The 26,684-nt window shown below is 39.2% G+C and overlaps 2 long non-coding RNA genes across 2 annotated transcripts in view; one reads left to right on the forward strand and one right to left on the reverse strand.

Moving 5' to 3' along the window:
- LOC309643717 overlaps positions 1-13,756 on the forward strand; it is a 34,905-nt gene extending 21,149 nt beyond the window's left edge. The window contains exon 2 of the long non-coding RNA XR_014254024.1: positions 1-13,756. This exon is cut by the window's left edge and continues 20,287 nt beyond it. This is a non-coding gene — a long non-coding RNA (uncharacterized lncRNA).
- The window catches only part of LOC309643728, a 106,299-nt gene that overhangs the window by 38,166 nt on the left and 41,449 nt on the right, over positions 1-26,684 (reverse strand). The gene's annotated exons all lie outside the window — the stretch shown is intronic.

A 26,684-nucleotide genomic window follows, 5' to 3' on the forward strand; every position in this document is an offset into this window, starting at 1 on the left:
CAGAGTTTTGCAGCCCTGCATCTGCCTATGGTAACTTCATGCCAGCACATGCATTTCTCCCCTTGTCCTCCTGAAGAAAACCACGGGAGGTACTTCCAAAGCCCAGGATTATTACCTCTTGTCTCCCTTGGTCTGCCTCAGTCTTCATTTCAAAAATCTCTCCTTTAGTTTCTCTGCTTAAGTTTCTTTGCAAGTTTCAACCTTCATTTCTCTCTTTCCCAGCTACCCATGGAAGGAGTGATCTGCAATTTACATATACCAGGACTAAAATTCTATAGTCACTGATAAAATATAAATCTGTATGTACTGAATAAGAATTATGCCAATTGAACATCAATATATATCAATATATCAATAACTTTATCAATAACTTTTTAATATATCAATAACTTCTTTAAAAAGTCAGTATAAAAAAAAAAAGAATTATGCCTAAGAGAATGTCATGGTTAGGGAATTTAAAATGGTATATCATCCTCACCAGTCAGAATGGCCATCATTAAAAAGTCTACAAATAACAAATGCTGGAAAGGGTGTGGAGAAAAGGGCACACTCCTACACTGTTGGTGGGAATGTAAATTGGTACAACTGCTATGGAAAACAGTATGGAGGTTCCTCAAAAAACTAAAACTAGAGTTGCCATATGATCCAGCAATCCCAGTCCTGGGCATATATCCAGAGAAAACCATACTTTGAAAAGATACATGCACCCGAATGTTCATAGCAGCACTATTCACAATAGTCAAGACATGGAAATAACCTAAATGTCCATCGACAGAGGAATGGGTAAAGATGATATGGTACGTATACTCAGCCATAAAAAAGAATGAAATAATGCCATTTACAGCAACATGGATGGACCTAGAGATTATCATACTAAGTGAAGTAAGTCAGAAAGAAAAAGACAAATACCAAATGATATCACTTATATGTGGAATCTAAAATATGACGCAAATGAACTTATCTATGAAACAGACTCACAGACATAGAGAACAGACTTGTGGTTGCCAAGGGGGAGGAGGGTGGGGGAGAGATGGATTGGGAGTTTGGGGTTAGCAGATGCAAACTACTATATATAGAATGGATAAACAACAGGGTCCTACTGTATAGCACAGGGAACTATAGTCAATATCTTAAAATAACCTACAGTGGAAAAGAATCTGAAAAAGAATGTATGTATATGTATAACTGAATCACTCTGCTGCATTGCAGAAATTAACACAACATTGTAAATCAACTATACTTGAATAGAATAAATTTTAAATATGGTATATTGAAAAGGAACTAGAAATACAACCTGAGTAATCAGGGAAGGCTTCGCAGAGAAGGTTGGGACTGCTGATCTAGTCCTGTCACCCATTTCACAGATGAAGAGACTAAGATCCAAGAGATTAAGTGACTGACTCAGGGGTTTTATTACAGTTTACGAGTGGTGAGCTGCCCCCCATTTTCAACGCTTCAATTCCCTCTGTGTTCCACCCCATGCTGCCCCACTCATCATTTGTCCAGGGGCAGCCTCTGCCTTTGTCTTTTGTTGGTCTTGAAATTTGCCACGAGGATGAACAAGTCCTGGAAAAGGATGAGAACAAATAGCATATTCTCCTAAGCACTCTCCACACTGCACAGTTGTCCTAAGAGGGTTTTGATATGGATTGAACATTTTGTTTGTTTTAAATCTTGGAAAAAATTCTAGTTGCATGGAATTTTTTCTCCAGAATTAATCATGAGTAGCGTATTCTTTAGCCTCGTTCTTTGGGGAAGCAGAAAACAAAATACCCATTGTAGGCCCCCTTTGTTTAAACCCAGGGACTAATGACACTGTTCACCCCTCCCACTGAGCAGCCTTCAGGCATTGGTCTCTCTGGAGAGCCCTGAGTACCCGGGGTGCTGAGTAAGCCCTTCCTCAACCCAAACTTGATTGCAAGGAGACAATTCCTCTGACTGTTTATCCTTGAGCTTAGTCGTATCAAATATTCTCAACAAGTTCTTCCAATTTCTGTTTTTAGAATAAAAATAAAAAGACCAGCACATTCCTTTTATGTTTGTGCAAATGAAGCAGAGGCAAGAAGATGGGGAAACTCTAGCAAAAGCCTTTAGTTGTGTAACTTGAGTAATTTCCTACTGAAGTCCTAAAAGATGAATTAAAGTAATATATTTACTTTGTTTCACATTTCAAGATTGTATTTTTAGTATTTTCTACAGGCTGTGGAATCAATATTCTAAGAACCAGTCTGTCTTTATCAACCTCTGTTAATAGTGACGCAGACATAATTTGGGGATCCATTAAAAATACAACTTTCTCTTCCTATTATGCTTTGTTTTAAAGGGGCCATCATTAGCTCACTTACTGTTCACTATAGAACATGTTATTCACCATAAAGTCATTTAATTAAAAAGATAATTTCCCATAATGTGAAATTTCAGGCAACTCAACGTCAGCTGAGAGATACCCTGACAGTAATATTACGCACACTGCACTGCACTGATTCATGTTTGACTCAGATCTAATTGGGCATGTCTCACTACAGAAAACACTCTTTTTCTGCAAAGATTTTTAGGACCTGGAGTGTGTACTGCTGCAGGGTGTGGATGTATGATATCTACATAAGGCCCCCAGCCTGCCTCTGAATCCGCTTAGTACCTAGTATATGTGTCCCCAACTAAAAAATGAATGTAATCTCTATTCCATTCCCCCCCCTCCTTAAGATTTCCCCACCACCAGGGTCCCTGCTACTTCTCCAGCAAGAGAATCACTGTAGAAAAATATTAGAGCCTCTAGAAAACCACGGGTACCTAAAGGAAAAGAGGGAAGGAAATATATGAAGCAGGAACAGCTTGGGGGAGCTGTTTCCAGGAGCAAACATCCAGCCAGAGATGGGCCTTCATTTTGGTAACCAACCCCTTGAAAGCAAATCGCAAATATAAAAAAGAGGGGGGAGGGGGGAAACTTGTAGGAAAGTACAGTGATCATCTGTTATTCTTATCTTAGTGTGGTTTGGTTCAGTCAGAGCGCTTTCCTTCTTATAAACGAGCAGCACCAAGAAGATGGACTTTGTTTGCTGGGGAAAGAAAAGTAGATAATTCTGAAACATGGTACCCTTCTGGAAGTGGGTCAGGGGTGTGTGTGGATACAGTGAGGGCACAGGACACTCTAGGAGAGGTAGAAAGGAGGTAGAAAAATTGCCCAAAGCGAACATCACTAATTTCAACATGTGGCCTAAGAAAAGTCAATTCTTTCCTTCTCTTCCTGCTCCTTTATCTCCTTCTCCTCCTGTTCTCCTTTCTCCTCCCATCTGAGATTTGAGCCAGTAGCCCTTGCTCCAGGAACAAGAACTTAAACCAATATTATTAGTAGGAGAATTTAGCAGCATTATTTGTTAAGTCTGGCTTTTCTGGGAGTATGCTATGAAACCTGATTGCCATAATAGCTCATTATAATAATAATATTATTAATGACTAACAATTAATAATTATAATAACTATTATTGTCATTCTCTTCTTCTCCCCCATCATCAAAGCTTCTTTGGGGAATTTCGTGCTAAGTTCCAAATTTTGTACACTACAGCTCCCAGGCTGGACAACGAACGAATTCGAGGATAGTGGGCAAACAGGCAGGGTGTTGGATATAGGTGTTAGGCTGGGCCCTGTACCTCAGGGTCAGGCCAAGAAGGTGAGTGGATGCTGAAATCTGGTCTGTGCTCTGCTCTCCAGGCTGAACATCTTGGCTCATAGCAGCATCTGCAAGGAAGATGGGACCTCTTTTCTCATCTGCACACAGCCTATTGGCTGGGCATGGCCCTGAGCCTAAGACAAGCCTAGCGTTGATCACCAGAGTCAAGAAGAGCATGCACAGGAAATGCTAAGCCTCCTTAAAGGAGTTCCAAAACCATAATTTGGGGCTGTTAAGGCCAAGCATTTGGGGAATGGTAATGAGGAGATGCACAATCAAGTGTTTAGGTTAAAGACTGTGACTTCCTTTCTTGCTGCTCTCAGGCAATTTTCACTACCTTACCTTCATCTCTGGCGTCTTCAAAGTACTCCTTGGCTTGCGCCATTAATACTTTTCGTAAGATTTTTAGAAATTCAGTTTGGTCGTCTGCTGTGTCCTATCTGTATTGAATAAGCTCTTAGAATTTCCTCTTTATCTCCATATACCTCTTTAATTTTCTTATCTTTAATAACTAAAGTAAAATTTGGTCTTTTAACAAGTAATCAGATTTGCTTGATTCTTGATTTGACCTGAGACCTCTTTAAGCAAAACTTGTTAGAAAGTGAGTTAGAGTGTGGCTCATTAGTCTGGAGACTGTGAGGGATGTTACAGCTGCTGTAGCGAGACAAGCAGGCTTTGTCTGCATTGAATCGCAGCAGAGTCTCATGCTCTTCCTTGCTCTCTATTTAGCACTTCATCTTTATCTAATCTTTAACAAAGCAGAGTCTGTGCAGGCAGTCTGTGGTAAGCATAGTGAATCAGCCTATCCTTCTGGAGGGGGGCAGCGGTGAAGAATGTCTAAATATTTATTTCAAATATAATCTATCCTATAGTCCTCCACATCCAAAAATTTTCCAGTTTAAAATATCTGTGACCCTATAAATCATATGGCTTTTGTTATAAGAGACCAAGTTATTGGGCTCAAGTGTCACGATCACTGCCAATCTGGTGCAAACCACACAGCTGGCCCTCCTCGGGATAACACAGAGACGGAAGACTGCTGTGAGCAGGATTGTCACATATGATTGTGCATAGTGGCGGGGGTCCCCTGTGGAGTGGATGGCTATGAATGGAGGTGCAGTAGACAGAAGGGACTAAGTTTTCTACAGTAACAAATAGTCCCAAAGTCTAAGTAAGTGGCTCAACACAACAAAAGTCGTTTGCTTGTGCCAAATGTCCAGCGTGGGTCAGCAGGGGGACCCAGGGGGAGCTAATCCATCTCATCATGTGCTTTTACAATTTCCTCAGCAGGGAGAAGAAAATATAGGGAATCATGCACTGGCCCTTAAAGCCTCTGATTGCAAGTGACATGTCATTTATGTTTCTATTTCCTTGGCCAAAGCAAGTCACATGTTCACACCTAATTACAAAGGAGGCAAAGAAGTGCAATCTTACCACATATCCAGAAGGAGAAGAGAATGGGAATACTTGGAACAATCCTCATGGCTACCACCACGGTCCCATTTGGAAGGGCTCAGTGCCACCTTTGTGTTCTAGTAGCTCTCAACTGAGATCAGGAAAAATGATTTTCACATTTATATGTCTGGTAACCACCTCTTAACTCAAGCACCTTATTTCCAGACATAGGTTTTATGGACAATTATCTAGAAAGAAAAGCAGTAAGTTCTAACTCTTCCAGCAGGTTCACTATATTTTCATGTTTAAACTAAAGAATTCCATAAAACACAGACACCATCATTGAGAAATAGCATAAGGGAGAGACTGATTCTCAGAGGCTTCAGAAATAAAACATGCCTCCAGGTAGTGGACACTAACTAATTGTCTGAAGGGCCTCCTCTTTCTGAGTACTGCCCTTCCTTCCCACATTCGAGTCACATATTGAAGGTAGTGAGAATCTGGCAGCCATTCTGTTCAACATGACCCTCTCTCCAAGACAGAGCATACCGAGTCAGAATGGACATCTGACCAAAGCTGGGCCACAGTCTCTTTCCTAGAAATTTGGTGTTTGGACTAATATAACACTAACAGGAAACAAGAACTTTGGCTAATTGTTCTGGGTTATCTGTTGATTGGAGAGATAACTGAGACAGTTAGTGCTCACTAACTATCCATGTGATCCTCTCCATTTCCCAGTTTCCCCTGCAGTTAGATTGAGGCCATGGGACTAAGTTCTGGCCAATGGGAAATGGACAGAAGTGATATAAGCCATTTTGGGGGCTTCACTGTTGAAAACAACCCTCGTATCACTCCACTTCGTTTCCCCACCACAGTGACCTTGGAGGCCACATGTTAAAGATGATGCAGCTGTAAGATGGAGAAAGGCTACCCACCCCATAGAAAATTATGCCATGAGTGAGGAAAAAAAATCTTTATGGCTTAGGATTTCTTTCTTTCTTCAGCAAAGCCTAGACTATCCTGACTAACATAGAACCGACACAGGAGTGGTCTCATTCGGCCAGGAAGTAAAGAAAAGCTGACCTGCGAAGGGGGAGAAAAATGATGTACACAAGTAGAGGGGAGCAGAGTTGAGAAAAAGAGTCACTGGGTCATTCTAATTCCTGGTTCCAATCCCTTCTTGAGGGTAAATCACAATTTTATCCTTGGCTTCTGTGATCCCCTTGTCTCCTTATTACAGTCAATCTTCTGCTTTTATTAAGCTTCTACCAAAGAGTTTCTGTCCTTTGCAACCAAAAACAGTTATAACTAATACCTCTCATATCTCATTGCTTCAGGTTATGCTTTACTCATTCTACAGTGAAAACAACTAATGTAGTATAGATAACAGAGAGGTCTTGTGTTTGAAGCACTACACTGTTATGAATAAAAGATTTTATTCAAGTTAACAAGTTAATAGGTATTGTTCTGACTTAGATTTCTAATTCTTTCATTCCAGAAATGCCAAGAACTACAGCATTAATCTTGTCCAGATGTAATCCACAGTATAGTCAACCCTTAAGACACAATTCCAAAACTACAGATCTTGTTTATTGATCCAAAATTTAAACAGTGGTGGGCAATCTCTTCAGTTTTATTGGTTACAAATGGCCAGCTGACAAGTTACTCAACTTCTGCAATTAGAGTAAAATTCTAGGGCTATCAAGAAAGGGTTGCTTGTTCAAGAAGAACAGCTAAGGAATTGATTGGCTCTTCAGAACCTGTGCCAACTTCCTTTCTGCAGGTGGGCTGGATAGTAGATACTTTTTATAAAAGGAAAGCCATCATCTTAGGAAGAAAAACTCTTTCTCTGCCATGAACAAGCTGAATGCAATCACAGAAACTGCAGACAAAAGAGCTTTTGATGACAGATACTGCTGATGCCTGATGCCTTCAAAGGCATTCCAGGAAAGGTGAAGGAATAATTATGATTAACAATAACTCATGCTTCTTCCAGGATGTTACTCATTGGACCAATGGATCACTTGAGAAATATGTCAGTGAGTTAAGCTCATATTTAATTTGGCAAAAAGATCCCAGGTCCCCAGGTTCTTTGCACTGAACTGAGTAAACCCCAAATGGATACATACTGGGGGAGAAGTAAAGGCAGGAGAGCTTGATAATAAAAAACAGAATTTGCTCCTTCAGTCTCCCCATCCACCACCTCGTGCCATATATCTGAGCAAAATGAAATTATCAAGGCCAATGAAGAAAATCTTAAGCACACCCTTCATAAGGATAAAGGACCCAGATGATAGAGAAAGGCAGGAACACCAGTAGGAAGTCTAATAACTCACCAAGTATCTGAAACAACATGAACTTATAAGTTTGTATTGCAACTTATACAATAATGGTGTCAAAAAAACGGAGGTTGGACTGAATGGTGTAAGATCTTTTATTTAAAATTCCATGATGAAAGGACTATGTGGACTGGTGTAGCTCAAGGGCCAAATGTGGCCATTGATTAAATTTATCCTATGATAATGGCATTGACATTCATTGTTTTATTTTATTTCTTACTGTATCACGTATTCAGAAGAGTTTATTAAAATATAGACCCAGTTTAAAGAAGAATAAAAACCCAATACCCATCTACTCACCACCTTGCCTAGTTTAAGAATAAAATATTAACAGTACCTTACCAGATCCCTGCACCTACCCCAGTTGCATCCTCCTCTGCCTACTCCCCCTCAGTAGCCACCCAGAGTTTACTACTACTTTGTACTTTGTGTTAGTCATTCCTGCTTTCTTTATGGTCTTACCACCAATATTTATATACCCAAACAACACACTGTTTAGTTTTGAAAATTCTGCAGCTACATAAAGACAGACCAAAGTTACACTATTAATCGAAAACTCAAGGATGCATGCAACAGAATCCCTTGATGTGAACTTCCTTGAGAGTTCATAAGAGCCCTTTCTGAGCAAGTCAGTGGGCAAGGTAGTAAGCTAGTCTTAGTAAACTCTGCAGAGTCAGGGCATCTGGCAAGGCCACCAGGTGAGCATGGTGTTGGAGTCAGGCAGAAATATGGTCAGAGGTGGACTATTTTCTACCTTATCCCCAGCTCTCAGATATAGGTTTAAGCAGAAGGTTTGATGAGATGAAATGAATGTCTTCAGCTGATTCAGGCAGCAGGGCATGGAAAACAGAGCAGGAACTTCATCAACAAATGGTCATGGCACAGATAAGAATCTGGGCAAGGTTCATTCAAGCCTTCTGTCCTCAGGTTGAAAAAGAGGGTTAAACAGCAGTGGAAACTTTTATGACAGCCACCAGCATGTCTGTCTCTTGAATTGCATGCTCCTGTCTGGGAGAATTGTCCTCTATGTCTGTTGACAGCTATCCTGGAATCTCCCTTCTCTGTCCTCATGGGAATTCCCTTTGCCTTTCTCCTGAGTTGGATCAACTGTTTCCTGTATCCAGGACTGGAATGCTTAATTTGTGGGGCCTGGTGAAAAATGAAAATGCAGAGTCTCTTGTTTGAAAAATTATTAAGAATTTCAAGATGGCAACAGCAGAGCATTAAACCAAGTATGGGGCTCTTGGGACTTCTCTGGTGGTCCAGTGGTTAAGACCTCTCCTTCCAATGCAGGGGGTGTGGGTTTGATTCCTGGTGAGGAGGCTAAGATCCCACATGCCTTGTGGCCAAAAAACCAAAACATAAAACAGAAGCAATATTGTAACAAATTCAATAAAGACTTTAAAAATGGTCCACATCAAAAAAATCTTAAAAAACACAAAAGTATGGGGTCCTTCTCGCTCTCTTTTTTTTTTTTTTTTTTGCTGTGCCACGCAGCTTGTGGGATCATAGTTCCCTGACCAGGAATTGAACCTGGGCCGCAGCAGTGAAAGCCTGAAATCCTAACCACTAGGCCACCAGGGAACTTCCATGAGGCCCTTCTCTTTGTGGGACCTTGTGCAACTGTATGGGTTGATGCCCAGAAGGCCAGCCCTGCCTATATCCCATGTCTTCCTCTTTCCTGGTTTACTCTCTTGTTTTAGTAGAGCACATTCCCCAGGAATCTTTTGAGAGAGTGTGTATGGGAAATAAGTTTTCGAGATTGCAGTGTCTGAAAATGTCTTTGTTCTATCCTCATACTTGAATGTAAGCCACTTTATCGTGCAACACTGTACTCTGAACGTTGCTCCTTGGAGTTGAGCAACGCAGTAGCCCTGCATGATTGATGGTTTGGCTGTGTATAAAATTCTAGGTTGGAAACAATTTTCCTTCCAGAACTTTAAAGGTATTGCTCCATTGCCTTATTTATAGTGGTACTGTGAGGAGGTCCGAAGGTATTTAGATTCTTAATTTATGTGACCTGTTTATTCCTCTCTAGAAACTGATGTAAATTCTCTTAGCTCCAGAGTTCTGAAATTTTAGTGTACCCTTGTGAGGTTCTACCTTCATCCACTGTGTTTAGGACTCCATAGGCCCTTTTGATCTGACAACTCATGTTCTTCAGTTCTGAGAAATTTTCTTGAATTATTTCATTGGTGATTTTCTCTGTTCCATTTATTTACATTGTTCTTTCTTTCTGGACCTCTTATTATATATATATGTATATATATATATATATTTAATTTCATGATTATGTTTTTAATTTCTAATATATCTTTTTTGTTCTGTAAGTGATCCTTTCTTATAGCAGCCTATTCTTGTTTCATGTATGCAGTGTTGTCTATTCTCTGAGGATAAAGGAAGTCTTGTTTGTTTGTTTGTTTTTCTCCCTGCTTAGCTGCTGTTGCTCCATGTTGCCTTTTTCTTGTATTTATTGGGTCTCTATCATTTTCTTTGGGGACTGTCCTCAGTTATTTGGTAATCCTTATTTTTCTGCTCTTGATTAATATTGGAGAACTAAAAAACTGATTAAAAGCACTGAACAAGTCAGCAGGGCTTGCTGGCTTTGAATTTTAAGGTGACCTGGGTGAGCTGTTTCTTGGGGGACCTTTGAAGTCAGCATTCTTACATTTTCTTTGTGTTTTGGTCAGATTCGCAGAGAAGAATTTTTCAATCTCCTGCCTGATGGATGAAAGTCTGGCTGAGAAACAGGTGAGGGAAGAGGTCTGGAGAATCAGAACATATGAGTTCATTGTCCCCCCGCGTAAGAAGCACTGCTCTCAACTGTGCCTGGCATCCCTCAATCCAGGACCATTTACTTAACTTTCTACAGAGACAAAACCTCCAGCTTTCTCTCAGGATATGGAAGGGACAATTACTTGATGCCATGAAGAGGGGGAAAGGCAGCTAGAAATCTAATTGCTTCTCAAGTAGTTTTTCTTCCTTATTTAAGATCTCTCCTTTATCCCAGTCCTAGGTGTACCTGATGCTGCCAATTCTTGAACATTTTGAGGATCCTGTGGTTTGAAGCCAGTTTTCTCGGACGTGTTACCACTTGTCCATATGCTTTCCAGCTTCCAAAATGTCATTGCTGTTACCAACTTTCCTATTTTCCCTGTATTTGTGTCTATGTCTTTTGTAAAAACTCTCTTTAATGTGGTTTTAGGGTAGGTACTTCATGAGGAGGTGAGGTTAGATACATTCAGTCCTCCCTAACTGCAAGCTCTACATCCATGGATTCAACCAACTGTGGATCAAAAATATTTGAAAAAAAATTCCAGAAAGTCCCAAAAAGCAAAACGAATTTGCTGCGCAGTGGCAATTATTTATATAGCATTTACTTTGTATTTACAACTATTTATGTAGCATTTACATTGTATGAGGTATTATAAGTAATCTAGAGATGATTTAAAGTATACAGAAGGATTGTGTAGGTTATATGCAAATACTACGCCATTTTATATAAGAGATTTAAACATCCAAGGGTTTTGGTATCTGCAGGGGTCCAGGACCAATCCTCCACTGATAGTGAGGGATGCCTATACACACATTCAGTCCACCATCTAAACTCAGAACCCCACTGGCTTTCTTTAAACAGCTTTTTTAGAACTTGTGTACCTTTTTTTACTTACTCAAATGTACTGATGATGGAGCCAGTGCATTGGCATGGCAGTGAGATCTAACCTTCAAATCCTAGCCATGGCTTCTGCTAATGGCTTGATGTGGGAAACATCTACAGAATTATCTGCTCAGTACTCCCTCCTCTTCTCTAGCAGCCCCTCAGCTTGGCCACCTCAGGAGTTGACATGTGCTAACATGATCTCACACGCAGGCTAGAGTTGATTGGCTTAGGGAAAGCCATTATCCAAGTTGGACCAATGACTCTTTTCTCTGGGATTCTTGGATATCAGCCAGAGAAAACATTGTTGGTGACAAACTCTAAGATGTAAATTCCTTCTCTCCTGCCTCCCAAGTTTTGTTATGGGTCAAGGTTACCTGCATCATTCTTTCTTCAAGGTGTATCTCTTTGAGTGTTCCTCAAGACCCCCTCTCCCCACCTGACAATAGATATGCAACCCAACCTGTTCATCAGACAGATCTAAATTCTAGCTTTTGAGTTTAGATTAAAACGGAAATCTCCTCCCACTACATCCATTTTCTCATAACCATATAAATACTTCCTCAAAAATACTTAACAAAAATAATTTGGTTTTTCCCTCAGCCCCTTCCAGAGAACTGACATACATCAAGGCTAAGGTGACAGAAGGGGGCCTTTGATAACGCAATTCAAGCATATACACAAGGGGATATACTAAAAGGAGGTTAATCTGAGCACTGTGAGAAGTCAAATTGCTTTGCTTTCCACCATTGCAATCCAAAGCCCCTTCCTCCTGCATATCCTCCCATAGCTCCAGCATGCAGCAGGATCCCACTGAAGAAAGGGAACTCCGGAGAGAGATTAGTCAGGGGGCAAGTGGGAGTTCAGAGCTCTCATATTCTATAATGCTGATGATTTAGGAGATAACGTACATTTCCCCCCCGAAGGAAGTAGGGTTTAAAAGTATTTTAATATTAAAATGCAAATTTCACCAGTGATAAAACTTTTCCCTCTGGAAACTCTTAGTGGAGTAGAAAAGGTATTGACTTTGGATCCAAAGACTTTTGAGATCTATATTCAAATGCTGTAACTTGGGCAAGTTATTTGATCTCTCTTGCCTCAGTTTCTTCATATGAGAAACAGGGATTGAAGGTGTGGGGATTTAAAAGGACACAGTTGAAAAGGTGCCTGGCGTGTGGTTACACTCTCTAAATGTACATTCTTCCCCATTTTCCTCATTTGCTACCAAGAGCACTAAGATAGCAGAGCTTGTCCTGTACAGTAAATATTCCCAAGAGTGTTTAAGGAGGAAACATCAGCAAAGGCAAAAATGCTCTAACAGAAAGAGGCCTGGGGGAATCTTTGAGAAGGGGACTCCTTACAGATTTGTATTTGAAAAGGGAAAAGTAACTAATAAGCCCCATATTTGTCAGGCATGGTGGAGGGAAGTTTAACTTGGACTTTTTTTCCCCAACACATTTATTTTAACCATTAAGCTCCTGATCCCAATGCATTTGAAAAACAACACGCACATAATACCAATATTAGTTTGGTAACACTTTCTGAGTCATTGATTCCTTTGATACTTTTCCCCCCAAAAATGCACGTGTGTATTTGTACTCACACAACTACACTTTGGGGTAGTCACTCCATTCTCTGAAACAATAAACTCTGACCTACAAAAGTACTTTGACTTCATTGTGGTCCTTCCCCTCCTCTACACCCCACACCACCTGCTGCCAAGAGGAGACTGGCAAGTGGCACTGGGCTCCGGGAAGGCTGGATGTCAGCAGGACGCCTGGGGATGGAGTCGGCGGCGGGGATGGGCGGAGGTGTCAGGGCAGCGCGCCATCCGGCTGTTCCTGTTCCGATGTGTCAGGAGAGCGGCGGCAGCAGAAGCGGAGAGGAGAGCAGAAGCAGAGCGGCAGCAGCAGAAGCCCACGACAGTCAGCGCTCAGCGACTCCCTCACAAGGCGTGGGCGGTGCCTCCCAGCAGGCGGCGCCCACGTGGGAGAGGAGCGGAGAGGGAGCAGGGTGAACCCTGCCCTTTAGGAGCACTGCCAGAGAACAGTCACTGTAAGTCCCAGGCGCGGCGACAAGAATTTTCGCTAGAATCTGGGTGATCTTCTCCCTCCTCAGTGAGAAGCGTCCTGCCACGCCCAGCCTAGGGGCGTCAAGGGGTGAGCAGGGACAGAAAAGCAGCTGAGACTCCGCGTGTTTGTCAGGCATGATGGAGGGAGGTTTAATATGGGCTTTATTTTAAACCAGGAAGTCCCTGATCCCAGTGCATTTGAAATATAACCGTCACAAAACACCGATATTAATTTAGTAACATTCTTTGAGTCACTGATTTCTTTGACATCTGCTCCATGGTGGGCAGGACCCACAGAGCCAGCGGACCAGCTGCAGGGGATGGGACTCTCCTTAACCAAGCGACCTGGAATTACTGTAAACTGCGCACCCGCAGGGCGGGGCCGATTGGCAGGCTGGGCCAGCAACTCCGAAGCCTTTGAGGGTAGGTTGGAGGTCTAGATGCCGCCCTCCCAGAGTCAGGAGCTGAGCTCGGCTTCTGGGCTCCAGGGTGGGGACGGGTGGCGAGGGGCCTGCCGCACTCCCTGCGACGTGGGTGTTGAGGGCCAGGTGGGGCATCCCTCCGCGCGGTAACCCCCATCCCCAGATCTAAAGGGAGAACGCAAAACAAACAGACCAAAACAAAACCGGGGAGAACACAGCTAATAATTCTGTAAACTATTCAATGTACAAAGGCCTAAAACAGACACCTCAGGCTGCCTGCACTAATAAATAACAACTGCATCCCTAAGTCCTGTTGGGGGTACAGAGTGTAATATTTAAAAACAAGATAAAAAGAAAGCCACACTTGGTCCTTAACATTAACTTGCCTTCCCTCATTTTACCCTCCCACCCATGGAAGTGGGTGTTTTTACCTCCACTTTTACTTACAATGGAAGAAACTGGCGCTGTGGGGTTGCTCAAGGTCACACAGTTAATAATTGACAGAATCAAGATCTAAACTAGGGACTTCCCTGGTGGCACAGTGGTTAAGAATCCACCTGCCAGTGCAGGGACACAGGTTCGAGCCCTGGTCTGGGAAGATTCCACATGCCGCGAAGCAACTAAGCCCGTGCGCCACAACTCCTGAGCCTGCGCTCTAGAGCCCGCGAGCCACAACTACTGAAGCCCGTGCACCCTGGAGCCCGAGTGCCGCAACTACTCAAGCACGAGTGCCTAGAGCCTGTGCTCCTCAACAAGAGAAGCCACTACACTGAGAAGCCCACGCACCACAACCAGAGAAAGCCCACGCACAGCAACGAAGACCCAACACAGCCAAAAACCCCCACAAGATCTGAACTAGGTCTGACCCCAAAAGAGTGTCCTTAGTCGGTGCTGCATTCCCTCCTCAGAGATGAGGCAGATATACTTCATCACCCTTAGCGAAAAGAATGAGCCCCTCTCCAAATAAAGATGCCACTGCCAAGGTACCTGGGAAAACTATTGCCTTTCCTTATTTTCTGACCAAAGGATGTCTTTGCTTTGAGCTACTTACACCCTCCCCCTTATGAGATGGCTTGCTGGATTAAACATTGCAGTCTATGATACTCAATTTTCTTTTTCTTTTTTGAATCTAAATGGACCTATGATATGGACCTAACTAAGCCCGTGTTCAGACCAAATGATCCAGCCTGGCATTACTGACAAATGATGCACAGTCTCTTCCAATAAATACAGGATTTTAAACTACCTTGGTCATTTAACCATTAATTATCCAACCAGTCTACAGATATTTAATGAGTATCTCTGCCTTTCCCCATGCCAATCGACTTTTTCCTCTGCCAACTATTTTTTTTTTTTCAAACACGGTTAAGATCCAGTTTCTCCTTTGCTTAAAAACCCTCAGTGATTTCCCACCATCTACAGGATGAAGACAAGTCTTGTCTCAAGAGCCTCCTGACTGTCCCTGCAGCTCTTAAGTTTGGAGTAGAGACAAAGTAAAACTCCAAAGTAGAGCCAAGTGTTTTTTATAGCCGCAAGAGTACTAATTCTTGTCCTCAGATCCTATGTGAGAATAATCAGAGTATAAAGTATAAATAGTAAATCAAATCCTTCACTCCTCAGCCCTAGAGAGTTTCTAACAGGGAAATGTGGGCTGCTCAGAGTGAGGGATTCAGAATTTGTCTCTTTCTTTATAACCTATTCCTATCGCTTTTGAAAAATAAGCCCAGGAAGCTTTGGAAAAAAGTTAACTGGAAATAGAAAAAACAGGACCAAAGCAAAAAGGAAATGTAAATATTCTAGGTTTAAAGGTCAATGTCATTGCTGGGTTCATGCTTCAAAGTTTACTCTGGATTTCCTGGTAGCCAGGGAAAGAAGGAAAGAAGGGTACATTACTTGAATTTTGTTGATATAAAAGAGAAAACTTACCAGGTCTTGAAACAAGCAATTATTTTTTGTTGCTGTTTTTATCTTTGTCTTCATTGCTTTTTTAATTATAAAATTAGTGCATGTCTTTTGTAAACAATCCAAATAACACAAACAATAAAAAGTGTATGCCCCCTTACTTCCATTACCCTTCTCAAGAAATAAACCCTAAACCCTGAAACTAACCATTTATTTCTGGAGTTCTTTTGTTTTTGCAATCAGAAGTACTTACACAGCTTTCATAGAATATGGGGGGTTTTGTTTGCTTGCTTTAAAAATATACACGTATCATATTAACTATGTTCTTTTGTAACTTACATTTTCACTTAGTGTATGAGGGACATCCTTCTATATCTATATCTATCTATATATATCTACCTCTTTCATTTTAATGAGAATAATATTCCATTATATGAAGGTAGCATAATTTATTTAACCATTCCTCTATTTAACTTGTTTCTGATTTGATAGTCTTATAAATAATGAGCATCCTTGTACATACACTTTTGGGCAGATGTATAAGTATTTCTGTAGGAAAGATTTCCTTAGTGGAACCTGAGGGATCACCTGGCTCATACATTTAAAATTTTGATGAATTGTCTTAAAAAAAAGACTGTACCAATCTATACTCTCAGCAACAGTGTTTGAGAGTGCCCATTTCCCTGTTCCCTTGCCAATACTAGTATACTATAGATAGTATCGACGTTTTTCACTTTCTGGCACAAACTTCTAAATGGAATTTCTTCTGGCAAGGTCAGTATAATTTAATCAAGAAAGGAGACCAATGATACAGTCTCATTTCTCTTGTTCTAGGGTGTTGGTTTTCAGGCTGTGCTCTGTGGATACCCACGAATTCTAAGGGATGGGCGTGGGAGAGCACAAAAGGAAAAGACTGCTACCCTCTCAACCAGGGCAACTGAGTTTTTTGTTTACCTGTTGCACTTTGGGATAAGACTTTATTTGAAGATAAGATTCCATTGTTAAAAACAAGTTTGCAAACCACAGGTCTGGGCCTTGTTTCTTATTGAACCATTAGCAACTTGAAGAAGAATTGAAAGTGGGTTCCTTCAAACCCACAGTGAATCTCCAACTGTAGCCAAAATATTGTCATTTATAAATTATGTGCACGTGTGAGTGTCTGCTAATGGCTTTGTTCATGCTGGGTGTCACCCTATAATGCCCAGCTGCTATCCTACAACCAATCCTAAAACACCATTCCTTCCAAGATTTGGATTAAAATTTCCCTTCTCTAACTACCCACCCCACCTCGAAACACACACATGCACCACTTGTGTGATCATATCCCTGTTTGTCTGTGGAAACTAGATGTCAGCTGAGGCTTCATTCCCTGGAGACCCGGGTACAAGTCCATGGCCCACAATCCTCTATGATTTCTGTGAGCTCTTCTGAGCCTTGGGTTCTCAGGCCTACTCTGCCTCCCTTCCAGGTGCTCTCTGAGATCCATACTGTGAAACTTAGCTCCTTCTTCGGCAGTCACACACACACAAACAACAACAATAAACTACTCCTTTGCACACAGCATTCCTGAGAAGAGTCATATTTACTGTAGATAGCACCCTGGGAAGGAAGGTCAGAGAAAGAGGGCTTTGAGTCACAAGGATACAAACAATTTCAAAATGACATGTTGAGCATCCTGTGACCTTTCATGGCCTGACAACAGCCTGTCTTTCTCTTACTGGCTCCTCTCTTCTCTCTTTCCATTCTTTATCTTCCCCTACTTCCCTCCCCTACCCCCAGACTGAATCAAGAACCTTGAAGTATTTTCCTCTATGAAGCATTGCAATTCAGCTTTTTCCAGCTTTTACCCTCAAACTCCCATGACCAATCTCTTCCTAGTGCTCATCTCACTAAATTATTCCATTGGGTAGAATGGCAGTTTTCTTTAAAAACAGCAATAGAAATATTGTTGTTTTTTTCTCTACACCCCTGCTATTTCTTCCTAACTGAAACACTGTCATTGTATTGCTTTTGTCCTCTTATTATTTTATATATCTGGGCCTTCCAACCAAATGTTAAGCAGTCCACAGACAAGAACTCTGCTTTTTGTACTTTTTAAATGCCCAGTCTCTGACATCTGCCTCACAAGTGCATGATGAATGAAACAACCACTAATTACATAATTAAAAGAAGAGTAAATGATAAATGAATATAAGAAGACCCCTGGATATTTTGAAAGATGTGGCAGATATCTCCTTGCAAAGGCCATAAAATTAGTAATTCTTAGAAAGTTCAGTTAAAACATTTAGACATATTTTCAACTTTTATTTATCTTTTAGGAGATCCATAATGTAAGCTTATCCTACTCAAAATATCCACTACTTCACATTTCTTTTTTATGTTGGCCTTTTCTCTTCTAAACTTTCTTTCCTACTTCTCCTATGAGCTAGATGTTATTTTTGTTTATTCCCTTCCCACCTGGCCAGATAGGAAGGAAGCAGAGATGATTATCTATATCAATACAATATCTCCTCTTGCTGGGATCCCAAGAATAAAGAATACTATATAAAGTAGCATGCTATGTAAACCAAGGCTTAGAACATCCTGTAGTGAACCATCGTAAAATATCACTTGAAATTCCTACAGGATCTTCTGCCTGCTGTGTTTAATTCCTAAATCTCATGTTATTAAAAAAAAAAGTCTGTTTGCTCTTTCATCAACACTCACATTACAGAATTTTTTTCATCAAAACTGGCTTAGTTTGGAGTGAGGAAGCAGGAACATATGACAAGTTAGAATTTCTTATATTTGACCCTTTGCTATAAATTTAAGCCCGTGAATAGCTCAAAGCTCAGACACTGGGACCAATTCCATTGTGGATATATATAATTTTATACAGAAAGCATAGACTCTGTCCTATTCTGTTTGTCTGTATAACAGAATTTTTGACAATACATTCAAGTGAAAGAAGTTTTGCCCAATTATATGCTGCCTACAAGATGCAGATTTAAGGACACACATAGGCTCAAAGTGAAGGGATATAAGAAGTTAGTCCATTTAAGTAGAAGTCAAAAGAAAGCAGGTGAACTATATTTATATCAGACAAAATAGACTTTAAGCCAAAAATGGTAACAAGAGACAAAGAAGGTCATTATATAATTATAAGTGGTCATTCATTAAGAAGATATAATAATTGTAAATATATACACATCCAACATTGGAGCACCTCAATATATTAAGCAAATAATAACAGCTCTGAAGGGAGAAATTGACAACAATACAATAATAGTAGGGGACTTCAATAACCTCACTTTCAGCAATGGATAGATCCTCCAGACAAAAGCAACAAGGAAATGTTGGACTTCAACCATACATTAGACCAAATGGACCTTATAGACATTTATAGAACATTCCATTCAACAGCAGCAGAATACACATTCTTCTCAAGTGCATGTGGAACATTCTCTAGGATAGATTATATGATAGGCCACAAAACAAGTCTTAGCAAATTTAAGAATACTGAAATCATACCAAGTATCTTTTCCTATCACAGTGGTATAAGACTAGAAATCAACAACAAAAGGAAAGTTCAAAAGTTTACAAATATGTGGAAACTAAACAACACACTCCTGAAAAACCAATGGGTCAAAGAAGAAATCGAAAGAGAAATTTTAAAAATCTTAAAACAAATGAAAATGGAAGCACACACACCAAAACCTCTGGATGCTGCAAAAGCAGTTCTGAGACGGAATTTATAGCAATAAATACATATATTAAGAAAATAGAAAGATCTCAAATAAACAACCTAACTTTACATTTCTAGGAACTAGACAAAGAAGAACAAACAAAGCTCAAAGTTAGCAGAAGGAAGGAAATTACAAAAATCAGAGCAGAAATAAATGAAATGGAGACCAGAAAAACAATAGAAAATATTAATAAAACTAGGAGCTGGTTTTTGGAAAAGATAAACAAAAAGCCTTTAGCTAGACTGACTAATAAAGAGAACTCAAATTACTAAAATCAGAAATGAAAGAGGAGACATTACAACTGATACCACAGAAATACATAGGATCATACAAGACTACCATGAACAACAATATGCCAACAAATTAGATAACCTAGAAGAAATGGATAAATTCCTAGAAACATACAACCAACCAAGGCTGAATCAGGAAGAAATAGAAAATCTGAGCAGACCAATAATGAGTAAGGAGATAGAATCCATAATCAAAAATCTTCCAACACAGAGAAGCCCAGTACCAGATGGCTTCACTGATGAATTCTGCCAAACATTTAAAGAATTAATACCAATCCGTCTCAAACTCTTCCAAAAAATTGAAGAGGAGGGAACAATTTCAAATTCATTTTAAGAGGCCAGCATTACCCTGATACCAAAGCCAGATAAGGACACCACAAGAAAAGAAAACTATAGACTGAAATCCCTGATGAATATAGATGCAAAATTTCTCAACAAAATATTAGCAAACTAAATTTAACAACACATTAAAAGGATCATACACCATGACCAAATGAGATTTATCCCTGGGATGCAAGAATGGTTCAGTATACACAAATCAAGAAATGTGATATACCACATTAATAGAATAAAATATAAAAGTCATGTGATTATCTCAATAGATGCAGAAAAAGCATTTGACAAAATAAAACATCCTTTTGTGATAACAGCCCTCAAAAAATTGGACATAGAAGGAACATATATCAACATAGTAAAGCTACATACAACAAACCCATAGTTATCATCCTATTCAACAGTGGAAGATTGAAATATTTTTCTCTAAGATCAGAAACAAAACAAGGTTGCCCACTCTGACCACTCTTCATCAACATGGCACTGGAAGTTCTAGCTAGAGCAATTAGGCAAGACAAAGAAATAAAAGCCATCTAAATCGCAAAGGAAGAAGTAAAATTGCCATTATTTGCAGATGATATGACCTTATATATAGAAAATCCTAAAGACTCAATCAAAAACTGTTGGATCTGATCAGTGAATTCATTAAATTTTCAGGATATAAAATCAACATATAGAAATCAGTTGTGTTTCTATACACTAACAACAAAATATCTGCAAAAAAATAAAGCTATCCCATTCACAATAGCATCAAATCAAGAAAATATTTATGAATAATTTAACCAAAAAAGTGAAAGAGCTATACAATGAAAACTGCAAGACTTCAATGAAAGAAATTGAAGAAGACCCAAACAAATGGAAAGATATCCCTTGTTCATGGATCAGAAGAATACTGTTAAAATGTCCATGCTACTCAAAGCACTCTATAGATTCAACACAATCCATATCAAAATTCCAAGAGCATTCTTTACAGAAATAGAAAAAATAACCCTAAAATTTCTATAGAACCACATAAGACCCTGAATAGCCAAAGCAATCCTGAGACAGAATAAAACTGGAGGCATCATATGTCCTGTGTTCAAACTATACTACAAAGCTACAGTAATTAATACAGTATGGTACTGGCATAAAAATAGACACAGAGACCAATGGAATAGAACAGAGAGCCCAGAAATACACCCCAGCATATATGGCCAACTAATATTTGACAAGGGAGCCAAGAACACTCAGTGGAGAAAGGATAGTCTCTTCAACAAATGGTCTTGAGAAAACTGGATAACCATATTCAGAACAATGAAATTGGACCCATATTTTACACCACTCACAAAAATTAACTTGAAATGAATTAAAGAGTTAACCATAAGACCTGGTACTATAAAACTCCTAGAAGAAAACATAGGGAAGAAAGCTCCTTGACATTGGTCTTGGCAATGATTTTTTTAGATATAACACCAAAACATCAAGCAATAAAAGCAAAAATCAATAAGTGGCACTACGTCAAATTAAAAAGCTTCTGCACAGCAGAAGAAACAAACAACAAATCAAAAGGCAACTTAATGAATGGAAGAAAATATTTGCAAACCATATATTGGATAAGGGGTTAATAACCAAAATATATAAAGAACACATACATTTCAATAACGAAAACAAATAATCTGACTTTAAAATGGGCAGAGGAACTGAGTAGACATTTTTCCAAAGAAGAATGCAAATGGCCAAAAGGTACACAAAAGGATGCTCAGTATCACTAATCTTCAGCAAAATGCAAATAAAACCACAATGAAATATCACCTCACACCTGTTAGAATGGCTATCACCAAGAAGAAAATAGCAAGTGCTGATGAGGTTGTTGAGAAAAAAGAACGCTTGTGCACTGTTGGTGGGAATGTAAATTGGTTCATCCACTATGGAAAACAGTATGGCACTACCTCAAGAAATTAAAAATAGAACTATCATATGATCCAGCAATCCCATTTCTGGGTATATAGCTAAAGGAAATGAAAACAGGATATTGAAAAGATGTCTGCAGTCCCATGATCAATACAGCATTATTCATAATAGCCAAGTTACGGAAACAACCTAAGTGTTGGTCAACAGATGAATGGATAAAGAAGATGTGATCTGTTTGTCACATATCATACACACACACACACACACACACACACACACACACACACACAATGGAATATTATTCAGTCATGAGAAAGAAGGAAACCCTGCCATTTGAGACAACATGGATGGACCTTGAGGGCATTATGCTAAGTGAGATAAGTCAGACAGAGAAAGACAAATACTGTATGATATCACTCATATGTGGAATCTAAAAAAGCTGAACTCGTTAAAAAAGAGAGTAGAATGGTATTTATCAGGAGGTGGGGGGTTGGGGAAATCGGGGAGATGTTGTTTAAGGATACAAACTTGAAACTAGTAGATAAATAAGTTCTGGGGATCTAATGCACAGCATAGTGATTATAGCCAACAAGAGTGTATTATAAACTTCAAGGTTGCCAAGAGAATAGATCTTAATTGTTCTCACCACAAAAAAGAAATGATAATTACGTGATGTGATAGAGGTGTTAGCTAATGCTAAGATAGTAATCACATTGCTATATATAAATGTATCAAATCAACATCTTGTACACCTTACATTTACACAATACTATATGCCAATCATATCTCAATTTAAAAAAGAAAGAAAAAAGTTTCTATAATTCAGCAAACTTATTTGGTATCATATAAATAACAAAGAATGATCAAACCCAGAAAATATTATCCAATTGCTCCTAAGTCTGGTGAAAAAGGCTGACCTGCTTACTTGTTGACATTCAGCTCTTATCTGCTATCATTCCAGCTGTCCATATAACTCAGTTATAGCAGAAAAAAAAAGTTTTATAAACCGAAAACAACACACAAAAGAAAAAGAAGGCAAGCTTATAAATTATATGTGTGGGCAAAATGAGTTATTACTTTAAGTACTTACATTTTCTGTGGTTCTCACAATAAATGTGACAAAGAGAAAAAGATTGAAGATGTAAGTGGAGTGACTTAAGCTATGGCTTAAGAGTCAGCCACACCTGGATTTAAATCCTGGTTCTGCAACTAAGCAACTGTGACCTTGGGAAAGTTGCTTAACTTCTTTAAGTTTGTTTGCTCAGCTCTGAATTGAAAGTCATAATATCTTTCTCATAATTGCTACTGTGAAGACAAAATGCAAAATATGTGCTTAATAAGTGTAGCTATTTTGTTGTAATTATTATCACAGAAGCTTTGCTATGTAGCACCTTGCCATCTAAATTAATTTTTGTATTTGTGTCTCCCTTTGAGCTTCTTCAAAACACTTTATATGCATCATTTTATTTGAATCTCATAACAACTTGTAAGCTAGATATGACAGACATAATTAACCTCATTAGGAAACCAAGATCAATGCATTGCCTCAGTCATCCAGCATCTGATAGCGTCGGGACAAGAATCCACGTCTTATTCTTATCTTCAAGAACAATTCTCCAGTCTGTTCTCACACAGCAACCAGGGGAAGCTCTTTTTTAAAAAAGCATCATCTGATGATAATGTTATCCCCTGCCTTTTTGTCCCCTTCCCCTCCCCTTCTTCTCTCCCTCTCCCTCTTTTCTCCACCTCTATCTCTCTCTCCTTTTAAGTTTCTAGTTTGAGATTGGTCCAGAAAAAGAAAATCCTGACTCCAGCTCAACTGGGTGAATCTCTATACAGGACAGGAAAGCCTATAGTTCTATGACTCAGTCTAGATAAACACCAGAAAGAAAAAAGAACAGGTCAACAGTAACCTAACTGAACAAGTGAATACTCATGAGTTTCTCTTGCCTCCTTCCTTCTACCTCATTCTCATTCTGCTCTGGAAAGATCAGAGGGCACTCCAATTAGAATGCCTCTGCTAGAAAACAGAAAGAGAAATACTGGGAGGGAATTTTTTGTGCAAGAACATTTATATTCACTTTCTTCTGAAAAGTGTCATGGGCAGAAAGTATGAGAAGAAAATATAGAAATACATGAGGCATTGCAAATATACATCTAATATCCTAATATCAATTTGCTGTAGGTCAGTGATTCCTCAACTTTTTCAGAGTTGGAACATCATCCTTTAAAAGTTTCATAATGTTTTTAAAATTAAATGCAATTAAAATCAATTCAAATAACAATGACAGCCTTTTAACTGATGTTGCAAGACCATCATTGCTCTATACTGCAATGGAAAAATTCAGATTTCAAAGTTTTTCCATTTCAGTGTATAGTCAGAAAACATAATTGTTTGTGACTGAGGACAGCATTTATCAGATCACTTTTATCCACAGAAGAAGCATGTAAGCATTTGTATTATGAGATACATTGTGATGCTGAGGGGGAGAATTTCCCCTCAAAACCCATCTCCTCCTCTCCTCCTAACTTTGCCACTAATCCTAAATTTCATTATTAAAGGTTAATTCCTTTAGGGAGGCAATATTGTTTTATACCAAGTTTTATCAGAACAAAGATATAATCAATTGTAAGATGTACCACTATTTTATGTGCCACTAAGAAAGAAAAACCAATGCCAATTATAATAAGACATCACCAATTGTAAGAGGCATCCCAATTTCGGAGACACTAAAATGTGAAAAATGTGAGTCTTAAACTCTATGAAATGAAGTAATTAAGAGCATGGACCTTAATATCAAACACATCTGGATGGACATCCTGTTTCTGCCATTGGATAGATGGCTTGCCTTGGGGAAATCACTTAACTTCTTTGAACCTCTTTCTTCTCCTCTGTGAAATTAAAATATTAATATACTCCTCTGTGGTTAGCAAGAATTACCTACAGCGAGATATAGAAATGTGCTTAGTGCAGAACCCAGCCCTTAGTTAGGGCTCCAAAATGAAAACTATTATTGTTATTAAGGAATTATCCTTTTAAATTAATTACCACTAGGGATAGTGGGGTATTAAGTCCCCACTGCCTCTGATTCCTGACTTTCAATGAGTTTGTGAGATCTGAGATAAAACAGATCTTCACAGATTGAAGCTTTTGACAAGACATTTGTTTGTGGGAGAGGAGATAAGTCCAGAATTGCAAAACGACTTAGGGAGGGAAGGCCGGGGGGTTGGGGAGCTAGATCACCAAGCCAAATAGTACTGTGTCTTCAAACTTTGGCTCAGGATTGCTTTTGGTTTCAATTTGATTCTACATTAAGAATATACTCATACCCTTGAAAACAATGTTAAGTGAAAGAAGCCAGTCAATAAAAGACCACATATTGTATATGATTCCATTTATATGAAATGTCCAAGAATAGGCAAATCCATAGAAATAGAAGTAGATTAGTGGTTTCCAGTGGCTGAGGGAAGGGGGATGGGGCGTGGTAGCTAAGGAGGATGGGTATTTAGGGTGATAAAATTAGATTGTAATGATGGTTGCATAACTCTTGAATATGCTACAAACCATTGAACAGTACACTTTAAATGGGTGGATTTTATGGTATGTGACTGAAACCTCAATAAAGACATTCAAAAAATAAAAAAAGAATACATTCCTATATCCTGCTATTTTGAAGTCTAAACTAAACTTTAAAAAATCACTTTACTTTTTAAACAATAGAAACAACTGAATACACTTAGAAAAAGAAATGTATCAACTTTACCTTAATTACACATAAATCGATAAAACTCACAAAGTTCAGTTAAGGTTTTCACTTTATTTCCACCCACTACATGTAAAAATGGTCAATTCTAAACATAGTCTCCAATTTTGTGAACTTCAGAAGATTTAGTCACAGGGATAATGATTTAGCCTCTGTCATGAGCCAGCATGCATTGTGCACTGGGCATGCAAAGGAGCTTCTTATAATCAGGAGAGTTATTCAAAATATTTAAAAACTGGATGGAGTCAGAAACTGAGTAACGAGAATGGATGCCAGCTGGAGGCCCCTTAGTTGGTGGAATTTGGAGGCGGCTGAGGGTCCAGGAGGAAGGGCCAGGGACATTGAAAGTGGTGGGACTGCAGAATGGGGGCACTTGGAAGCTCTAGCCGGGGGAATTTTAATAAGTGATGCAAAAGATTTCAATATTTTATCAACTAGTTAGAGCTGTTCCAGGGCATTTCTGATATGCCAACAGGATGCTCACCTGGTTCTCCAAATGTGGCCTTAAAATCTTAGAAGTTTAGAGATGATCTCTTTTCCTCCTGACATTTTACAGATGAGAAAACCAAGGTTGAGGAAAGGTGAGTGGCTTGCTTACAATGCACGAATAGTAACAGAGTCAGAAAGAGGGTCCATGCCTCCAAAATCTCAATCCAGATTAGATAAGGTAGGGAAAGTGGGCAAAACATCCTCATACCAAATTAACTTGCCCATTCATCATCTTTAACCATTTCCAAATCAAAGTTGTAATTTATTTCCTAGTTGTGTGCATAGCAAAAGCATATATATTCTTCATGAGAGTAAAAGACCTTGAACGTGGAAAACAAAGGGACAGTGGGTCCAGACTTGCAGGTAATTATTGTTAAATTATGTTAATGTGAAGCATCATGGTACACATGTAGCATTTCTCAACAGAAGCCATGCATCATTGCCAAAGCAAATTTGAAGAGAATAAATCAAAGGCATTTAAAATAAAATATATTGGCACATAATCTCATTTTGTAACTTTTGTCTTCCTAGTTATTAGAAAGAAAAGATTAGAAAAGAAATAACAAAAGCTAGGCAAAAATTATTGCACTCACCTTAAGTTTTATTTAGAGAATTGCCAATAGAATGATGCAGGAAAACTTTCTGGATGCATAGGGTTTTGTGTATATTGGGGAAGAGATGAGGATATTCATTCATTTATTCATATTTTAATAATAACTACTGATATATGAATGGCCCT

The sequence above is a fragment of the Balaenoptera physalus genome (genome assembly GCF_965194825.1).
Source record: "Balaenoptera physalus genome assembly, chromosome: 15".
Lineage (NCBI taxonomy): Eukaryota > Metazoa > Chordata > Mammalia > Artiodactyla > Balaenopteridae > Balaenoptera > Balaenoptera physalus.